We start from the raw sequence: 20582 nt of genomic DNA, 5'->3' as shown, positions 1-20582 counted from the left end.
GTTCACCTGACTGTCATGACTTTCAAATATTTTGGAAAATAGCTTAGTGACTACCTATGCCAATTTCTTTAGGACCCTGGACTGCCTCTCAGTGGATCCCATGGACTTTGTATGGTCAGGTGTCTCAGATAGTCACGAGTCTGATCTTTCCCTATGACGTGGGATTTCGTTCCCCTAGTCCTTGCCTTGAGATTCAGGGACATGAGAGATATGGGAAGTGCAATTGCCAGTGAAAACCGGGGAAGAAAGTTGCCAGCCTTCTCCATGTCAATTGCCACATGATTTCCTGTCTCATTTATTAATGGGGTAGAATTTCTCTTGCTCTCCTTTTCTGATTAAGATAATTTTGGAAGCCCTTGTTATTATTCAGCAAAAAGCTTGACAAATTCTTCCCAAGACACGTGTTCCTGCTTCCATTGTATATACATTTTCCTTGTGTTTCAGTTTGACCAGGAGGACCTTACTCAGGCATGTCGATGTCTTGTGTTCGCTGCCTGATTTCCTGCAAATGGGAAGTGGGAGCTCTTTTACTCTAAGAAAAATAAAACTGTCTTCTGCTTCTTCATTCCTGAGGGCAATTTCCTGAGGGCTACAAGCTACTACTTCCTTAAAGAACTGAAAGTTTGCTCCTTGAAATTTTAAGATCTTGACTTTACTTTTTGCCTGGCCTGTATCCCTTGAGATCATATTTTTTTCACCAGGGCATGATCACTGCAGCTCCAGCTACCATGAATATGGATCTCTCTTTTAAGTTCCTCTGAGTTGGTGAGCAACAGCTCCAGCAAAACATCTCATCTGGTTGGGCTTTTCAGGATTAGGTTATCCTCAATGTTCTCCAAGAGACTCTTAGACTGCTTGCAGCTTGGTGTGACAATTTTTCAGCAGATGCCAAATATTGGACCTAGTACAGAATCAAGGTGTTAAATTCTGTAGCATGTCACTTTAGAGTTAAAGAGGATTTTCAGATTCTTCTCATCTAAACCCAAAGATATGAGAACCTCTTAACCATATATTCTCAGCTATTCCAGTTTAATATCTTATATTTAAACTGCAGTAACACTAATCATATTTAAACAAGATGGCAAAGATCAGGAGAGGAGAGATGCATTCAAGAAATGTTCAACTGTCCCTGTAAACCCAGTCAAAAATAATTACTTGTATAGTCAACAACTTATAGACAACTGCCAGAACTGTGGAAATATATAATCTTTCCATGACCTTGGCAATATTCAACATGAGTCCAGAAAGTTTTAATATGTCTCTGACAATATTAGCTCCAGTGTGAATTAGGTTATTAGCCTCCTTAATTTGTATCATTATCAACTGTTTACAAGGCCTGTGTTTTTTAAGATGGTTGATCAAAAAAACTTTTTTAACAAACATTTTGCAGTTGAATCACAGCAAACCCAAATGCTGTTGTCTTATTTCAAATTTTGTTATGGAAAATTACGCAATTTGTCACTTCAATGATTTACTCTGAATTAGAGTACTGAATTGCTCTACCTGAATGATATGCTTCACCTTCAGCATCCTTTTCTACAAGTCCATTAATATCAGTGTGTCTAAAAGCATCCATTTAGCACATTTACATCCCTGTGCATCCCTGCACAGATTGTAACTCAAGAAACAAAAACATCACCTCTTTCCAATTGTCCTGTCCCTCTGTAAGCCTTTTCCTGGGGTTTAGAATAACGCCAAACCAGAGGTGCCAAGTGCTGAGATGTGTTCCTCACTGAAATATAAACTTCTTTTCTGGAAATAAGCTAAAAGCAAAATATAATAATCATTAGCTTGTTGAGGTTACCCAAAATGTTGTCAGGGAAGGCCATGTTTGCATGTATATCCCTTGTCAGAAATGTATAGTCTCTTGAGAGAGAAGCTGGTCTCTGAATGAGTAATAATGACTCAAACATAAACTTTTAATGAGCCTTTAAGCATTTTTAAGATAAAAAATATCAGGACTCGAAAGTGAAATTTACCACTTAGAAAGTGAGTTTAAAAAGAAGCTTCTGAGGTGGCCATGCAAATTTGGGGTGTTGTTTTGGGTTTTTTCCTTTTAGATTCTTCTTCCTTCTAGATTCTGGAGGAAAAACATTGCCTTCTAGTAAGCCCTGAAGAGGTTAATATATTCAGTTTGAATAAAACAAAAAGCATAGCAACATTTGACACACACAAGGATATAGGAGCACATTAAGTGAATGCAAAGAACTGGCAGCTGAAAGGCAACAGTTGCATAATTTTACCAGAGTAATGAGAAGTGTGCTACATATTAATAAATATGTGACCTTTTTATCTTGATTATTTAAAAATCATGTTATTTAAAAAATGAATAAACAAATGCTTTATTTATCCTTACATAAAGCCATATTTTTACTTGATGGACTATGTAGAATGATTTCTGTATTGGTAAAGTGGAATGCAGCTGTACAGGTCATTGTAGCATTTATCACATCAGTCTGTTCCTTTTGTCATTTTAGAAAATCTCACATCAGAACAATCATCTCTTAAACTAAAGCTGAAACTGAAACAAGGATATGTAAGTGTATTCATTTATATATAATGAAATTTTAAATTCCTAAAAGACAAATATGATTAAAATTAAAGAAGAAATAAGAGAAAAGCCATGCAAGTAAGATTCCATTTAAGTTTGTTATGTACTTTAATGAGACACAATTTCTTATTTAAAGTTGTAAAGATTTGATTAATGTTTTATTATCCCCATCATTAATAATCATAACTGCAACTTCAGAGGATTTGTATTTAAAAAAATAGGCAGTTAGTTGAAATTGTGAAACAGAAAAGTGTTCTGCAATCTCTCTGTTTTATTTCTGTTCTATTATTAATTATTTATCAAATGCTAAAACCTCTGTATCAGTTCAATATAAGTAATTTACGTTATGAAATAAATGCTGATGGACAGTTAACCTAATGTAACCTAAATTACTCAGCTTATTAAAAGATAATTTATCAATTTTCCAGCAAGAGCTGAATTGACCGAGGAAGCCACAGCTCAAATCCTTGAGTCCTTCTGTGTCTCACAGAGTTGAAAACCCAAGCTGCTCAGGAGTCTTGTGAGACTGCAAAGAGCAGTGTTGCGAGCCAGCTGTCCAGGCACGTGGAAGAGGACACTCTTGAGGTTCTCTGTCCCTGCCAGGGACTCTGAGTCCAGAGGCACAGGGAGAGCAGTGCTGCTCAGGTAGGGAGAGCTAACTATTAAGAGTTAAGCACAGTGGACTGATGTGTTACATGGAGCAGTTTGGTAAATTCTGCTTATTGAGGAAACTGTAGTTATGCTACTCGAATCTATTGATAACATGCCGTAGGCTTTCTTATCCCCAGTTTCTCATTTGACAAATTGAGAGACAAAACCACCTCCTCCTAGTTGCATATTTCTCTGTAATAACTACCCTGTAAAGCATCACAGTTGGTTTTCATAAAGGATATAATTTATACAGCCAAAATGGCAAATACAACAGTTAAAAGTTGTGGTACACCATTAAACTTTCCAGAGTTTTAAATAGCTATAATAAGTAACCTAAACAAATGCATCTCTCTTCACCCACAGACCTAAAAGCTTGGGTTCTTGAATGGGAGATAGGGAAATGGCCTCCCTTTCCTCATACCAATGATTTGGCAAGATAATGGTTTTTTTCTGGCATACTACCAATCAGATACCTCAACTCAAAGTAAAACCATGATTGAATGATGTAGGTCTCAGGAAATATCATGCTGTGATAAAGCAAAAGGCATATGGGATATGTAGCAGTTAGGAATAAACAGTCCATGTGTAAATCATGCCAATAATCCTTTCTTCTTCCCTCCCTCCCCCCCCCATTTATTATTTCTATAGCTGCTGTTACCGTCTGCATTCCAGTCACTTCTACTGGCTCCAGTGAAAGTTGAGCCTCCATCGTAACACACACTCTGCAGACTCAGCTACTATCCTACTATCCTGTGGCACTTTCAACTATATAGAGAAGATAAGCAAAGTGTGTGATAAATGACTTAGTGTTCCTGTCATCAATGAGCAGCCAAGGCCCTGAAAAATCAAGTGACTTGCTGAACTGCGCAACGGAAGTCTGTGGTAAAGACAGCAAGTCACCACAGCCATCTCATGTTGCACTTCTGTGGTCTGAAGTCCAGGATCGTTTTTGCCTGGTTTGGGCACTTTTACCATCTGTTCTCAAGGACAAAAGCTTGCTTATGCAGAGAACTGATATGGTGTAAAGTCTGAGCAGGATGTAAAGAAATAACCATTTCTTTAAAAAATCCAATGAAAAAGCTATCAGGATTTAGAATGGAGTTATTTTCCTGATAGCTTAGTAAGCTCTATAGGTCTTTGAACATAGTGGAGGACTAGAAAAAAAATATAAAAAATCTGCAAAAGTCTGAGGCAGGAATTTCAAAAAAATAAGAGCAGTCTGTAGGACATTACTATGCTGATTTGCTCTCTATCGGTAGTGGCATAAGTATCACACCTCTTAATTCCACTGCTAACAAAATTACCAAAACTTACATGCAAGATGCATACAGCACAAGGAGAAAGTTCACAGAGCTCTTATCAGAAAGGACACCTTCCCTGACTGAAATAATCACCTAGCTAATCTACCATCATAAATCACAACATATTCCTATTCCTTGGTCTTCATTAGAGGTCATCTTCAAGTATCTGGCACTACATCATGTGGTGAGCACTTTGGTTTCCTTTTGAACAAGTAGGCACGTTAACACTATATTTTGTTTATATCTTGAGTTTAGTTTCTGTATTTGAGTTCATTCTCTTCAGTACATATTCAAATGATAGACAATCCATCATTCTTAAGCTGATCCATTCATGACTATTGTATCAAGAAAGCATTGTGTACTCTGAACAGGTTAATTGGTTGGTAGCTTAATCTAAGTTGGAGTCTGTTGCAGATAATAAGCATTTTTTTAACCAGTGGCATTATACATAGAACTATTTCATTCATTTATGTGCTTCTCTTTCTCTTTTTCATTTCAGAATGCTATTGTATTCTGCTTTTATTTGCATGGGTTTCTGTAAGAATGTTGCTATTAACTTATTAGATTGGAAATAGGTTGAAGTGCTTGCTAAATACTGCCTGTTTTCTTTCCACTGAATTCTCTGCATGCAATTTGGAATTCTGTTTCTAATAAGATTATAAAGGAAATAATGAAAACCGGTAGGATTGTTCAGCTAGCAAGTTTCCTTGGTGATTAATGAGCTAAATAATAATGTTTCTCTCTATGGTCAAATTTTGCCTCCAGCTTCACCAGTGAGAAGCCAGAAGTAACTCCCTTGATGCCAATCATAAAATGGTTTGGAGCTATTCTAGATTCACTATGGTAGATTTAGTTACTGTGGTATAAATGATCAGAGAATTTGATTTCACATGTGTCAATAGTTTAAGGCTTGTTTGTGGTTTGTGGGTCCTTCTTCAGAAAATTATATACTTGTATGGCCTTTAAAATTATACAGCCAAGAACCTTCCAAGTAGGAGCAAGGAAGTCTCACTTTAATCATATGGCACAAAAAGAGAAGAAAAAGATGAGAGACTGATTGCGAGTCAGGCTTACACATATGAGAAATGGTGAGTGATAATGGTTTCAATCTACCATCCTCCCTCTGGCTGCAGGGTTCCTTTCAGACTGATGCATGTAACACACTCGGTAATGTTTTCCCGCATAGTGTCTTACAGTTTATACAGAGTCTGGATAGAGCATCTACTGAGTAAGTTGGAAAGAAATGGAAATTGTACACCATTCCTCTTTTAGACTCAGCAAAACAGAGTAATTTTTGCCACTGGATGCAAAGAGCAGATCTAGAACAAGTTATGGGTAGCATATGTTTCAACATAGCAACTCTTCCCTACATAGATCAAGCAATTAAGTTTATATAATCATGTGCCATCTGCCTAGAGCTCTATTTTCAGATTATCAGGTAAGCCTGCCTAAGGTCCCCCTTGTTCTCCCAAAGAAAGCTTAATGAGGAATGCACATCTATTTCCATTTACCTCTTCCCTAGAGCTTGGCAGTGTAGAGAGTTGGTTGGTACTAAGAAAGGTGGATAAGAATGTCGGTAGTTTCTGGTGCATCAGAAAGAAGGGTGAAATCAAATAAGCAGACTAAAGTTCTACAGACCTCAAAGACACCAAAAAGCAACCTTTGCTACTCTTCAGCTTTTTTCCATAGTAAAGACAGACATTTCAAAGACATTTCCACATAATTTTCTTTTAGAAGTATACAGAAGCAAACCAAAATCATGAAACTCAACATCTCTCTAACCTTCTTCATACTTTCCATTTTAATTTTGATTCAGAAATCCAGATCTTTTTTTTTACCTTTCTTGAGGACAGAAGGAGCAGAGGCTACATCTTCTCTGTAACTCAGGCATAGTTTTGAACAATGAACCACAGAAGAAAGTCTTTCTACTAGGTGATGGATTTTTTTTCTACACCTATCTTTTGTTGCCATGTGTGGAGATGGAGGATTGACAGCATGCTTTTCTTCTCTTAAGCGTGCACTCTCAGCCAAGGCCTTGATTAGCACATTTCTGCCAAAAAATGGGCTGTAATTACCTTTTAATAATCAGAATGTTTTTGCTATAACAGCATGAGATTTAGACACTTGAGGTATTTTAAAAGCTCTATTCAGGAGCTCAGTACCACCTATTACATTTGGGGCAAATAAAGCTTTTAGAATAATGTTTGGAAAAGCAGCACCCTGTAAATATAAGGTGGTGTTGCACCATATGGAGACTGGCTTTATGACATATGGTTTGAATTAACAACTTTAAAACTGTTAGGATCAGTTTTTCTTTCACTGAAGGGAAAAAAAAACACAACCCACGAGATACATACAGTTAAGTAAGCTTCAGTAGCGGATACAGACCCAGCTTGTGCCAACATGTGCTAATTCAGTTAAAATACTACTTAGGCTATATGAGTTGGTTTGGGGGTTTTGTTGTTTTTTTTTAAGCAACCAGTACTTCCAGCTGTAAATGTGTTTTATTACTGTTAGTACAAGGACCATCGTCACCACTACCGTCATTATGATTGTGGTCCTCATTAAAATAAATTATTTGCCTTGGTTTTGTATTAAAGCTATTTGAAAAGATAGGGCTGAACAACAGATGAAAACAAAGGATGGAAGCGGGTCTTCTGATCTCACCTAATTGAATCTTTGTTGGCTGAATTGATCTGAAAAAAGTTCAAAGATCTGGGATCCATATTACGAAAACATTGCTTGATTTAATCAAAACACACTTTGAAGTGCCATGCTTGCAGACCACCTGTAGCTTTGAAATCTGAAGTCATGGGAAAGCTTCCCTGATGGTCCACAGATATGATATGTCTGAGAAAAATAAAAACAGAAAAGATAGAGTTCCTTGTAAATCTCTTTTATATCAAGGGTTTTCTTAAGCCATTTACCCTTGTCTATGCTAAGTCACCTGGAGCAGCAAGCAAAGCACTCAGCATAAGGAAGTGCATATCTTTTTCAGTTTTGTTTCACAACTTTCATTGTTGCTGCATTTACAGACAGTTCCAAAGACAAAATAGCCATGAGGTTGTCCTTGCTCTCAAATAAGTATAGCAATACTGTGAGAGCTTCATTTCTCAGGACTCATCCTGCATCTGAGAAAGTTCAGCTCTGCACTGAAACAAGAAACAACCATGGTGCATGCTAAAATAGTGGCAACAGAATAAGGAAAAGAAAAAGAAAGAATCAAAATAAAACGTGCAGGGCCAGAACCTCCTCCATGCATGCAGGTTATTGGCACAATGGAGCTGCAACATAGAATGCTATGATGGACATGAATGACATGATGGATCCTGTCTCCTTAGCTTCAAAAATGTAAAATTTCAGACCTTCATGTCCTGGATAAGCATTCTTCAATACTATTTTCCAAGGAATTTCTATCTGGAAAACAAACATAGTAGGGACATGACTGATATGTTCTACTTTTCAGCAGTCATCAAGCATTATGTCTTCCCTTTGGAATCATAGCCATCCAGTTTTATTTAGTGATACTCAGAAGTTGCTAAGGACTGGCAAAAACCATCACAGGATCACTGACTAACTCAACCTGTGTTCACAGAGAGCCTGGGCCAATTTTTCTTCTCAATGATTCAGATCTGAGAGAGGAAAAACAGCAAACAAACTGAAAGTTATGTGAGAACAGATTAAGCTTGCTCAGTTATAGTTTATACCTAATTTTCTGGTAATGGAACTGTGGGAGTACAATCTTGCAGAACTACCTGGTAATTGATAATTCATTTCTATATTTTTCTGATAATTCCTCATAACATCCAGATTCCCCCTGTCTCCCCCCTCTTGCAATCAATTTCTCAATTCCACACATCCGTTTCCAAAATCTCATGTTCCAGTTAAAAAAAAAAAAAAGAAAAAAGAGGTCTTCCAAATCTGGTTAGGTTTTTCAGCTACACACTGTCATTTAAAGGAATCCTTATTTGGTTTAGAAAATCCTATCATAGTGCATCCTAATGCTGTACTGCAGCTCCCAACTGCTTAGAAGAAAAGGGACAAAAGCCCAGTATGTTGGTCTACCTGAGAGACTCACAGCACATGAATTACTGGGATGTCCAAAGCAAAGACCTGTGCTCCCCCTTACTGTGTAGATTATATATTTATTGCAATGTAAATGGTCAATTCTCATTGTATGTAAGCTTAGTCTCTCTCTCTCTCTGGAACTTCTCAAAACAGGGTGCCAAGGGCAGAACTCTTATTTTTGAGTAACATCATCAAATCAAAATTCTTTTCCTAACAAAAGAGAATAAAAACATACTAGTCTTTGTATGCTGCTTTAGTGAAAATGCATGGCAGAATTCTGTGTGAATGCAAAATGTTGAGAAACATCAGGGAACAATCCATACATATGCCAACTATAATGGGAACAGTGTGTGGTCCACTGATTGTCTATCACAACATATTGAGTCATTTTCAAAAAAACCATTGACACCTTATCTCATTCTACAAAATCCAGTATTATACCCCAGAAGAAACTAAGGTGTATAAGGTAGAATATGTGCATGTGTTGTCGTGTAATAAACACATATATTGTATAAAGGCAATGTAAAAGAACAGAAATGTTAAAAATAATTATTATTATTTCACAAGATCATTGGAATCTTTGTCTTTCATATTCTTCTTCTAATTGTAATATAAAGCCCCATATTTAAAACAACACAAGCATAATAGTTCTACATGGAAACACATATTGGATACCTGAAATATGGTGACTGAAGCAAATAAGGATTTGTCTTGTGCATCTACCTAATTACATGTGAAAAAACTGAGGTTTTGCCATTTCAGAAGAAATGTGGCCCTTAATCTCCTGTCCTAGAATGTACATAAAATATGTCTGCATCTGGCTCTTACGTATGTGTCCTGCATGTCACAGTCAACACCTGCATTTCGAAGTTGTCAAGCAATGCTAAAAATTTCACATACAATAGGTTTATTAAATATATAGAAATCATATGTGAGATTTCCTGTATAAATGTGCAGAGAGACAGATAGATGGATAATTTTGACAAATTAAATTCTCTTCCCTTGCTGATAACACATCTGCCAGCAAGTGTGCTTTGTGACAGACATTTGCCCTTCTCTACATCAATATCTGATAGTTAGGCAGAAAAGAGGCATCACTATATTAACATATCTATTTCTCTGTCTTTCCTCTACAGGTGTTAAATAATTAGTACTGGTTGAATTATTCATTGCAAATAATATTCATTGTGAATTTAGCCAGTTTATTTTTTTTATTTTGCTTACAAATGATTCAAGAGGCAACCCTGAATTCTGCAAATATATTCATTGCTTATAAGTATTCAACAAATACTTGGACAAACCTCTTTTGACCTAGAAAAACACTGGTTCATAAATCAATTTCTTCAGAAAATGATAACGTATGAATTGCCATCATGAGCAGATGTCATAGTTTTTCTTTTCTTGTTGGTAGACTTTATTAAAAAAAAAAAACAAGTAAGTGAAAAGTGCTAACAAACAAATAATCTACACCTGGAGTAAGTTTTCTGGCTCATAACCATTTATGAGCCTTTTGAGATTAGCAAATAGAAATTACAGAGAAGGAAGAAACTTGCTAGAATATGCTAGTGAATATATTTTTTATTTTGCACTGCCAGTGTGTAATTTTCTATGTCTAACCAAGTGTATTTGGAGAACAGGAATTGTGACTGTCTCTGCATTTGTGGTTAGAGAGTCCCAATCTGGAATGCAGCTATATCACAAGCAGTAAGTATAATGATAATCTAAAAGAATAGCATAGGCAAAGCTTCATAGTAGACCTGATTACAACTAACTGGGATAAGGATGGTTACTTACAAATGCATGTTCTCTCCAGCGTTCTGGATTGGAATTCTGTATTCATCATTTAGGTTGAGAATTAAATTTCTCCGTAAGCAGTATAAGTTTTCCACCCGTGTATGTGTATACAGATATACATGTCACCTATCATTTTAAGTTAGACAGAAATCTCAGAAACTTTAAGCTGCAAGAAACTTTAGCAAAATAAAAGAAATGAAAATGTGCTTATAAGACAACTTTAGAATAGAGGTTACTGTTCGGTCACTTACAAGTGAGGTATCCTTAAAGACTTTATTAAAAAGAAATTTTTCTCTTATCCAGAGTTCCTAAGCAGATAGAAATCAAGGGCTGTATACCAAGGAAGGCCATGTACAATTTCTTCTAATAAAAAAAAAAAATGAAGAAGTGGATCTTAAAATATCTGCCAGTCACTCAGCATTATATTCATGCAGCACAGGAGGACAAATTATGACAAGGTCTGTTGCACTCCAGCTCCTTCTGTCCTTATGCATTTTTTTGAAGACTTCACACTCTCCCTTACATATGAAAAGGGGAAAATTCTGCTGACTTTTTATCACTACAGATGAGTAGAAATTCTGCTCAGTTCTGGACATCCTGCAGGTTAACCCCTGCTGAGTCTATTTGCTGAGTCTTGGGAAGGTTACTAGAGCAGAAATATCACCTACCCTTCCATACAGAGTGACTACATGGCTTGAAAAAGTTGGCATTTCAAGATTACACAATATTGAGTTCTATGTGCAACGTTCCAACTATGTAAATTTCTCACATATTATAAAATGAATATAATCAGGTGGTCTAATGTCAGCCAGCTTCTACAGATAATTGCTTTTCTGAAAGAAAAAGAAAAGAATAATGTTGCAATATTCGGCACAATGTTATTTATCATTTTCAGCTAGACCAGTTTTATTTTGAGGTCCTGTATTAAAGATTTCTGTATTAGAAATATTGCTAAATTACTTTCTTTTTAAAGTCATCTTAACTTTTGGTGAGGTCTTTGGTCTTTCTGCTTATGAAGAGCAATATGGCAACAGAAACACTGTAGATCCTTTGAGCCTGCAGACATCAGTATTTACTATACTGAGATATATGTTATTACCCTGAAACACAAACGTGGAATTAACCTCACACCTCTTTCCAGCTGCAATGGATATTGATACAAAATCCCTGTGAACTATGGAATGGGTTCCAATAAACAAAAGGACCTGAACATCAAAGTACAAATGTGACACTTCAACCAACATCGTTATGGCAAATTTAGGTTCAACATGACAAGATCTGATGATCCACATAATTTCCCTGATTAGGACAGCATCAAGAATTCAACTGGTAAGAAAACAACACCTCAAAATTCTCCCTATGCAACTCCTTTAGACAGGAGAGGAAGCTTCTCTCAATACACAGAGGGGGAAAAAATATAATGAGGCAATTCATTCACATCCAGTGTTTGATTGTGCCCGCTTGTTTGTCTTGGACAGCACAAATTCTGCACTGTCACTTAAGGTACTAGCTACTTATTGCCATTGGGCTAAAAATGGCTTCGTTACTGATGTATATATGAATGAGCTTGCATAATTCCTCATTTTTTAAGGAAGCAGGTGAATAGTCAGGCTGCAGTATTGCACTCTATTTAGTTTGCCCTAACTTGAGCCAGGATGATTTTTCCTGTTCCTCTAATCATTTTCTTTTTTGGGCCAGGCGTTTCCTCTATTTTCTACATGGTGATAATAAAAATGGCTGAATGACCTAGTCTTATTTTGGACTTAGTTTTCTCCAGATTCAGGGAATGAAAATTTACATGAAGGGAGGCTGTGAAGATTGGGCTGTCATTTTCAGCAACACCTGCACTAGATAGAACAGAATGTGAAACTGCATCCTTGCGTTTTGGGTGCTTATAGATGTCAGAATAGACCGAAAGACATATCAAGTGAAATGCCTTTACTCAGTTCAGAAATTAGTTTCCAAGAGCTCAATTTCATAATTTCTAGCTCACTCCTAATGAAAGGATATAATTGTGTATAACATGACTGTTTGGAACCGAAATTAAGAATCTGACATAGGCAGCTGCAAGCTGAGGCCTTCAGTCAAGTGTTGGTAGAAGCAGGTTGAGACCAGCAGCAGCATGATATTAGTTAATTAATACCTCACTTTGTCACACTTCCATAGGCTTCATCCTGACACATCACATGTTGTCAGGCCTGTGGAGTTGAACCTCAACTGTGCCTCTGGTTCAAGACATCTTGGTGGTGTTTCCCCTAAAGTAAGGAGCAGCAATGCCGTCTACAGCTGTGCTTAAGCTGTGTTAAGATTAAGGACTGTCCATCTTGTAATTGGAGCTCATTCCTATGTATTCAATGTAGTTTTTTCTTTCCGGTTCTTTGATCTCACCAGGTCCCATCAAATGTTCAACCTCAGATGACACATTTTGCCATTAGTCTCAGAACCCTGGAACACTTCTTAAAACCTTCAAAAATTTCTGCCATAAAGATTGTTTTACTTTTGACTAGTTAATTACTTCAAAACTGGAGACAAGACTTATGTTTATTGCACTGAGACAGGTTTTTGAATCAATTTCTGTTGAGCTGAGGCCAGAATTTATTTTTTTATTTTTCCCTTGTGATTGCTTTACACGATGAAGCTGTATGTAGTCTTGTTGTTTGCAAGAGCTCAGCAATATTCTATTTTTCTGACTACACAATATTCAGTCCTGTCCTGCACATGAGGGCTTGAAGGGTGATACTTCTGCAATAGTGTAATTTATACTTGAGCTCCGAGTTTAGCTTATCTCAAGGCATGGCATCTGCAAAGCAGATATGAAATCCTATGGCACAACAGACCAATTTACCCTCCCTCTAAGTTTCATGTGTATTTCTTATCTTGCATATGGGTTTTTTAGGTGTTTGTTTTTCCTTTTTCTTCAGAAAAATGGCAAAAGTAAAATTTCACCTTCATATGAGAGATTTCATATTTTGTATCTCTGTGTCCTTGGGCATTTTATGAAGCTATTTTCTTTTTCCATATTATCCTAATGAGCAAACTCTAGTTCTTTATAAGAAAAATATAAAGGGAAAAATGTTTGCTTCCACCACTGGCTTTAAATATTCACCACTGGAAACAGCATCTTTGTACTAAACCTGGTAGTTGAGGCTTAATCTAAAGTGCTTTATATTAGTAATTGCTGTCACCCTGAAACACAGACTTCCTATAAACTCTTAGAATTACTTTACTGCTTTTATTCATAGGCACATATATGTATTGTCTGAACCATATTAATGATTATCCAATTCATTGCAATGGAAGATTACCTAAACCCACCAAGTTTGGCAGAGGTGTTAGAGCTGAGCTGCCTCCCTCTTGTCCATGTCAACTTGATTAGATCTCCTGGCAAAGGCAAGTAAGAACCAGATGAGAATTTATGGGACCATGACCAGAGTGCTAGAGATCAATATTGGGTTTGGGGTTTTTATTGATACTTTACAGATGTTGTCTAATCAAGATTGATTTGCAACCTAGTTGAGAATGCACCTTTTATAATTTCTCAACTATGAAGCAAACCGATGGACAAAGTTCTTCTTGTGTTCCAGTCCTGAGCCAGTAGCCTATTCTCTACATTGAAGAGCTTTTAGTTGTTTGAAGTGCGAAAGAGAATGTAGCTGTGATCTGTCTTCTTTTGCTTTAATAGATGTTTATATCATATAGTCAGTTAATAACTTCATGGCTGAATTACTGCTCATTTGCCTGCTATGCTTTTTCTTTAATTTTTATTTGGCTATACCTTACGCTATTTCTACATAGATACAAAATTACAGGGAAATATCCATCTAGTTATTCTACAAAATGGCCAGACCCAAGCCAATAACTTTTTATCGCTACGAAAAGCCTGCTGAAAATAGATCTAGCTATTTATTTTAGACATCTTAAAAGGCAGATTACCCTATTTGGACTCAGTTCATTGGGTTCATGAAATTCATATATAAATTGCAAGAGTGACACATCTATAACACTTCCCAAATGTCTAAAGTACTCAATCATTTCTATATCTGAGAAATAATGAAAAAAAATTAATAGAAATGGGAACTAATTGATATTTTTGGGGGGGAGACACAAATATTATGAGTCTTCTATGACAGTAAATAAATGTTTTAAAATGTTTTCAAAATATTTACAAAAATTATCTCAGCTTGAATTTCTTTTCTGATTACCTGAATCGTTTGAAACAATTCCAGGACCTTAGCTGTTGATGCTGAAAGTATAAACACGGTAAATTTTTAAATATACATTGTAGTCTACTTACTGACTTTTATTTTTTTATTTATCCTTTAAAATAAACATGGAAATTATTCCGCAGTAGAAAGCAATGACTATTTTGTATTTCACACAGAACTACTAGAGACTCCACACGTAATCTGCAGCACTGCACAGTTATACGATGAGTTTGCCAGCCTCTTACACACAGGATGCATGTGCTTTATTACACAACAAAAATACAGATGTGGTAGCCACAGCAGCAATTCATCATGTATTATTTCATAGTATGCATTATTATCATATGTACAGATAAATTTAATAAATATAAAAGTGCAAATGCTAGCTGCCAATACCCAGATCCTGAAAATGTCATTAACACACTTACTGCAGTTCTTTTAAAAAAAGGTTAAAAAAATATTTGATTATATGAAAAAAAAGGAAAATTAAATAAATTTAGCAAGTAAAAGAAAAAAAAGGCCAATTCTTTCAGTCAGATAGTAGTTGAAAAATATCTCCTACAATGAGAAGTCAAGCAGCTCAACGTACTCAATTTATCAAAAAGGCAGATAAGAAAGAATTGAACACTGTTTATAGAAAAACATAAACAATATTGGGGCTGGTGAGGGGCTTTTCAATCTAACTAATGGAGATATTAAAAGATATATTGGCAGGAAGATTATATTAGTTTCAGCCTTGAAATAAGACACAGTATCCTAGTGGAGAAGATACTTATGTACTTGAATGGCTTAATAGGTGTAAGTAGAGTCAACATTGCCTGGAATGTTTCAAAATTAAGTCTTTCAAAACGCTGGTGTTGAATAATATTTCCACAAGAAAATCTGCCTGAGCTTTCTGATGACATGGCTGTGTTTTCGCTCTTCTCACCTTTGGCACCTCTCAACAGACACCTGTGAAACTCTTCCTTCTTTCCCTTTTTTATAGATTGGGAAGATTTGCACTGCCATCAGGACAGTGCATTTTTTACTTTCCCTTATAACACAAACTACAAGGAAATCTCATGCTGGTAGGAACAAAAGCCTGGAAGGACTTGTCAGTTGGCCAGATATATTCCTATCCATAGGTTTGCTAGGATTGCTAGACTTGATATAAGGAAAGTATTTCTCTACAAATGGAAACTGAGGGGAGACCTCATCGCAGTTTAAAACTTCCTCGTGAGGGGAAGAAGAGGGGCACGCACTGATTTCTTCTCTGTGGTGACCAGTTAAAGGACCTAAGGGAATGGTCTGAAGTTGTGTCGGGGAGGTTTAGGTTGAATATTAGAAAAACATTCTTCACCCAGAGGGAGACTGGACACTGGAACAGGGTCCCCAGGGAAGTGGTCACAGCACCAAGCCTGACAGAGTTCAAGAAGCGTTTGGATGATACTCCCAAGCACACGGTGTGACTCTTGGGGATGGTCCTGTGCAGAGATAATGGTTGGACTTGGTGATCCTTGTGGGTCCCTTCCAACTCAGTGATTCTATGGTTCTGTGAAAGGTGTATTAGTTGCATTTATTTCTCTCTGCAACACAGAATATGGAATTCCCAGAGAACTTTCTTCAGATTGTTATGGGGTTTAGGATTTTAAATATATATGTCTACATGTAAGCTATTAGTTTCCTCTATACTTCCACCAACCTAGACAATTCATGGAGGCTAGGACATAGCTAAGCTGACAAATGTTAGTAGATGCCTCTTTAGAGATCTTCCTGGACACCTTCAAGAGTATGGACTAAATCCGCTTTTCTGTGGAAGCTTTTGTACTTAGCCCATATGCAGATAACATTATTTAGTTGTGAAGAGACTGGTATATCCCTGTCTTTGGTAGGAATGCACAAGTATAATGCATTTAATCATCTGACATCACAGGTCTCTGGGCACTGTGAGTACCCTGCTATCACCTGTTCTCTTCAGGAGACACAATTTCAGTGAAACTCAAGCTGTTGGACTCAGTGAAGGGACAGCTACTACTCTGTGAAACTTAATGGTGTGTAATGCATAAGAGAGAAGACTAAATGATCTCTTCCAGCTTAAATTGTTATTATGGTTGTTCAGCCTTGAAATGCAGGTTGGCAATACCCTCTTTTTGTCAGAGGATGTTGCTGCCTTGAAAAGAAAGTGGAATTATAATTCACGAAATGTTTCTTTTTACATTTGTTTGTTTAGAGATGCTGGCATTATGGTCCTGTCAGTGACATGGCTAGACACACCCTTTTTTGCTTTTCTAGAAACAAAAAGCTCCTCTTCAGTATAGGTTTCTCTAGAGGATTTATTAGCTCTGAAGCTTAGATTCAGTTTTCTCTTTGAGTGAGCTGTCGTAAAAGATGCTTGTTGAAAATATGCCCCAAGAAATTAATTGTCAGAGACAACCCCAGGGAGAACAAATGCTTCCAAAACTACTTAATGATACTTACCATCTATATAAATTTTTATGTTTTCTGAGCACAACCCAAACACTCACAATTAACATTAATTATATTGCCACTTGTAAAGTGATACCATTTCAGGGTGCAAAAGTTCATACAGCCTATTTTCCATGAAACTCTGAAGTGTGACGTTTGCAGGACTATAATGGAAGTGGGTTTTTTGATTCCCCAGACAACACAGCCACAATATCAAAATCAGTACATGAGTCAGCCCTCACCTTGAGTGTTTCTGTAGACCCTGTTAGCTTGTTAGCAACACATTGTCTCACTCACAAGGAGAGTCTGACCAAAAGCTTCTGAACACAGACATGCGCAATCATGCCCAAATCGCACTCTTGAGTGTTTCCCACTAAATACTGTACCCTTTTCACCTGACCTACCTGATTACTAGGTATATAAATAGGTATATAAATAGTCCAAAAATGCATATTTCATCAGCACTGAATAACATGAGAAACTTTAAATAATGTCTTTAAAAGGAAGAAAAATAGTAATGAAGTAGAAAGGAGAAAAAAAATTGAAGTGGGAGAAAGGAATGGAAGAAAAGGAAAGAGAGACCATGGTGTTGCATCTTTGGGTGACTAATAAGTGAAATTTTATTTGATATAAAACCAATATGAAGTCATCTTCAGGCACAAGGTATGTAACATAATGCCAGGCAAGGAGTGCTGACACACTTGGCCAGTAATTTTAATTACATGCAAAATTCAAAATTTGACCAAAGCACAGTTAAGAGCCTCTTTTTTTTTTTTCTTCTAAAACATTTGCTTTGCTAAATATCCTCAGTTACAGGAGAAGAGGGGAAGCAAATAAATCAGTGACACCAAATGTCTTTTTAGCATACTAAAAGCAGAATGAAGTCTGGAGCACGAATAAGGTTTGCTGTGACTTCAACCCCAAACATTCAGATGTTAGTCAGCCTTCTTGATCTGAAAGAACTGAGGAGGGAATTTAAATATTAAAGTTTTATTACAGAGTTCTTGCAGTACTATCTTTGTTCTGGCTGAAGCAAAGCTTATAAAAAAGATTAAATTGAACATTGTTTAAAAAAAATTAAACTGACAGATCTTTTGAGGTTTGGATTTTGTTTTAGGTAAAAGTGTGTGTGAATAATAACAGAAAATCATTTCAGGTAGGTCTATGCCTTCTCTGCTGTCTTTCTGTCAATGTGCTCCTGTACTGATTTTTTAAAATAAGTTTGCTCTCGGTGGTCACTGAGCAAAAGATATATACTATCAAGGAAAAGGGTGACAACATCTATATAGAAAGACCTATCAAACACACATGTTGAACAACCAAGAAAATCATCTGTGTCATTTGTGGTTGTCATAGAACTACTTGTCTCAAAAGCAGGTAAATCAGTTTCAAACAGAAGTGCAGTTTCAGAGTTACACTGTCCCTTTTATTTCTGTAGGGGGTTCATTCAGAAAGACATACTTTGCAGGACCAAGTGGAAAGAGCTTCGATTAGGGCTGTACAGTATGTGACTAAAGGATTTGTTAACCTTAGCGCTTCAAAGCACACTTGAAAATAAGATTCAAATGGGCTCTTTCTTTTGTGGTTCTGCAGTGATAAACGAGTTCTCCATGCACCAATGCTCATGATTACTACTTCTCCAACATTGTGACTCTGGATGAACATTAGATCAGTCTAAGTAATGTCCAGAACATTTCATCCATACTAAATAATGTATGTTGTGGCAGGCTTCTCCATTTTGCTAAGGAAAGAGCTGTGAGTCTAGTTATAGCTTTTCTGGGGTTGTGTCATCAATCTTCAGGTTCTTCACAGAACTTGCAGACTTTTTCCAGTAAAGAAAGGAATGGAAGGGGAAACCCAATAGGTAATCAGTTTTTTTCATTGTTTTTTGGGTTTAGGGGTTTTTTTCCCCTGTGTCTTTTTCTTTGGTTCTTTGTTTTTTTTGATTTTGGGTTTTTGTTGTTTGGGGTTTTTTTCAATCTAGATTTAAAGTTAGAGGATTTTTTCCTTTAGGGTTCACTCATAAGCTGTGTTTTAAAACCCGTACTTAAATCAGTGAAAGAAACTTACTTTCTAATGATTAACTTATACATTAGTGGAATAATTCATGACATGCCCTTAGGATCAATACTTTTATATACGCCTGTGGGTAACATCACTCACATGATTCATCTGAATATAGAAAGTGGAACTATTCAAATACTAAAAGTTATTCACAGCTGTAACTGCTTAACAAACTCTTTACTGTTCATATGAAAATGAAATTCCCATTTTGCCACTGGAGCCTACTGAATGCGTCATATTTAGGGTTCTTCTGATTGTGACAACAGTGCATCATTAGCAGTGTTTTCTGTAGTTATTCCTGTCTCTTTCTCAGCATAAGAAGGGCCTAATAAATTTTATTCTTCCTCAAGAGTGAACACATTCCACAATGGGTGGTGGAACTCTCTCTCCTTGAAGCTTTACATGAGCCATCCCTTTTGTCTTGTCTGTAACTGATATCTGTTGATCCTGATATTTCCTGATTGAGGGCTGTGTATCTTGATCTTCTTTTTCCTCTTCCAAGAGCTGCTTAAGTCTAATAATTTAGATCCAGAAAAAGTAACAAGCCTTTGCTGCTTGTTAATGATATAGCTCTAACAGTAATCTTCCCAGAAAAATAAATTTGTAGCAAACATATTGACAACATCTAGGAAACATTTCCATTATTTTTATATAGATATTAAATATATCTTGCATGCATCAGAATAATATGAATTTATTTCACTTTATGTAAATGACATCAGTCTTCCTACATTTGCAATAAAAGAAAGCTGTAAAATAGAAAATTACAAGTAACAATGGAGTTAAGATAACAATGACTGAACAATGAACAATGCTCCATCTAGACTTAAAAGAGTTTATTTATTTTTCCAAAAGCTACAGCCTATAAGAAAGGAATTGTACTTTCTAAAGGAGTAATTTAGATGAATTAGACCTATACACACTGGATTTTTACCTAGTCTTAGTCAACACACATGAGAAAAAGAGAGTAGATATAGCCATGGAAGAAGAAGAACTCACCTGTTAGGACAGAGGAGTTGGGAAGAGAGTTTGGAAATCTTTAAAAAGGTATTGTTAAGCCTCATAGCTCTGGATATTTTGTGATTTTATCCTTATTGTCTTGGAAACCTGAAAAAAATACACTGTGTTGGGTTGTTTGTGTGTGTGTGTGTGTGTGTGTTTGTGTGCGTGTAAGACACTATTTTAGCACTGCTGTGAAGTTACACTGTCCCAGAGGAAGCTGTGACAGGTGACCAAAATGGAGGGTGTTCTATTGTAACTAATGGTGTTGCTAAACAACCTTGGAAATGAAAATAGAGATTCTAGGAGAAGAACTGGTTCTACCAGTTGACAGTATAAGTCACATCTTGTTTGGGGACCAACTCCAAGCCATCTGGTAGCCCTCTTGGGCATTAAACTGTTCCACTCAGAAAACTGAAAAGCTGTTGATACTCCCTGTTTCCCTCAGACCTTCACTGTGACTCTCTCGGATAGCACTGTATGGGAATATAATATACAATCTTC

At 36.5% G+C, this 20582-nt stretch overlaps 1 long non-coding RNA gene across 1 annotated transcript; it reads right to left on the bottom strand.

The window, feature by feature from the left end:
• Positions 1 to 955: 955 nt before the first annotated feature.
• On the bottom strand, positions 956 to 20069 carry LOC113963632. Its single transcript, XR_003532880.1, has 7 exons — positions 20014 to 20069; positions 14568 to 14608; positions 13681 to 13746; positions 7869 to 7920; positions 7171 to 7353; positions 2357 to 2521; positions 956 to 976 (listed from the first exon to the last, which is right to left on the bottom strand). It is a non-coding gene; the product is annotated as an uncharacterized LOC113963632 (long non-coding RNA).
• Between the last annotated feature and the right edge of the window lie 513 nt (positions 20070 to 20582).

This window comes from Neopelma chrysocephalum, unplaced genomic scaffold, assembly GCF_003984885.1.
Source record: "Neopelma chrysocephalum unplaced genomic scaffold, ASM398488v2 Primary Assembly neopelma1_25, whole genome shotgun sequence".
Lineage (NCBI taxonomy): Eukaryota > Metazoa > Chordata > Aves > Passeriformes > Pipridae > Neopelma > Neopelma chrysocephalum.
This window is presented reverse-complemented; position numbering and strand designations above follow the sequence as displayed.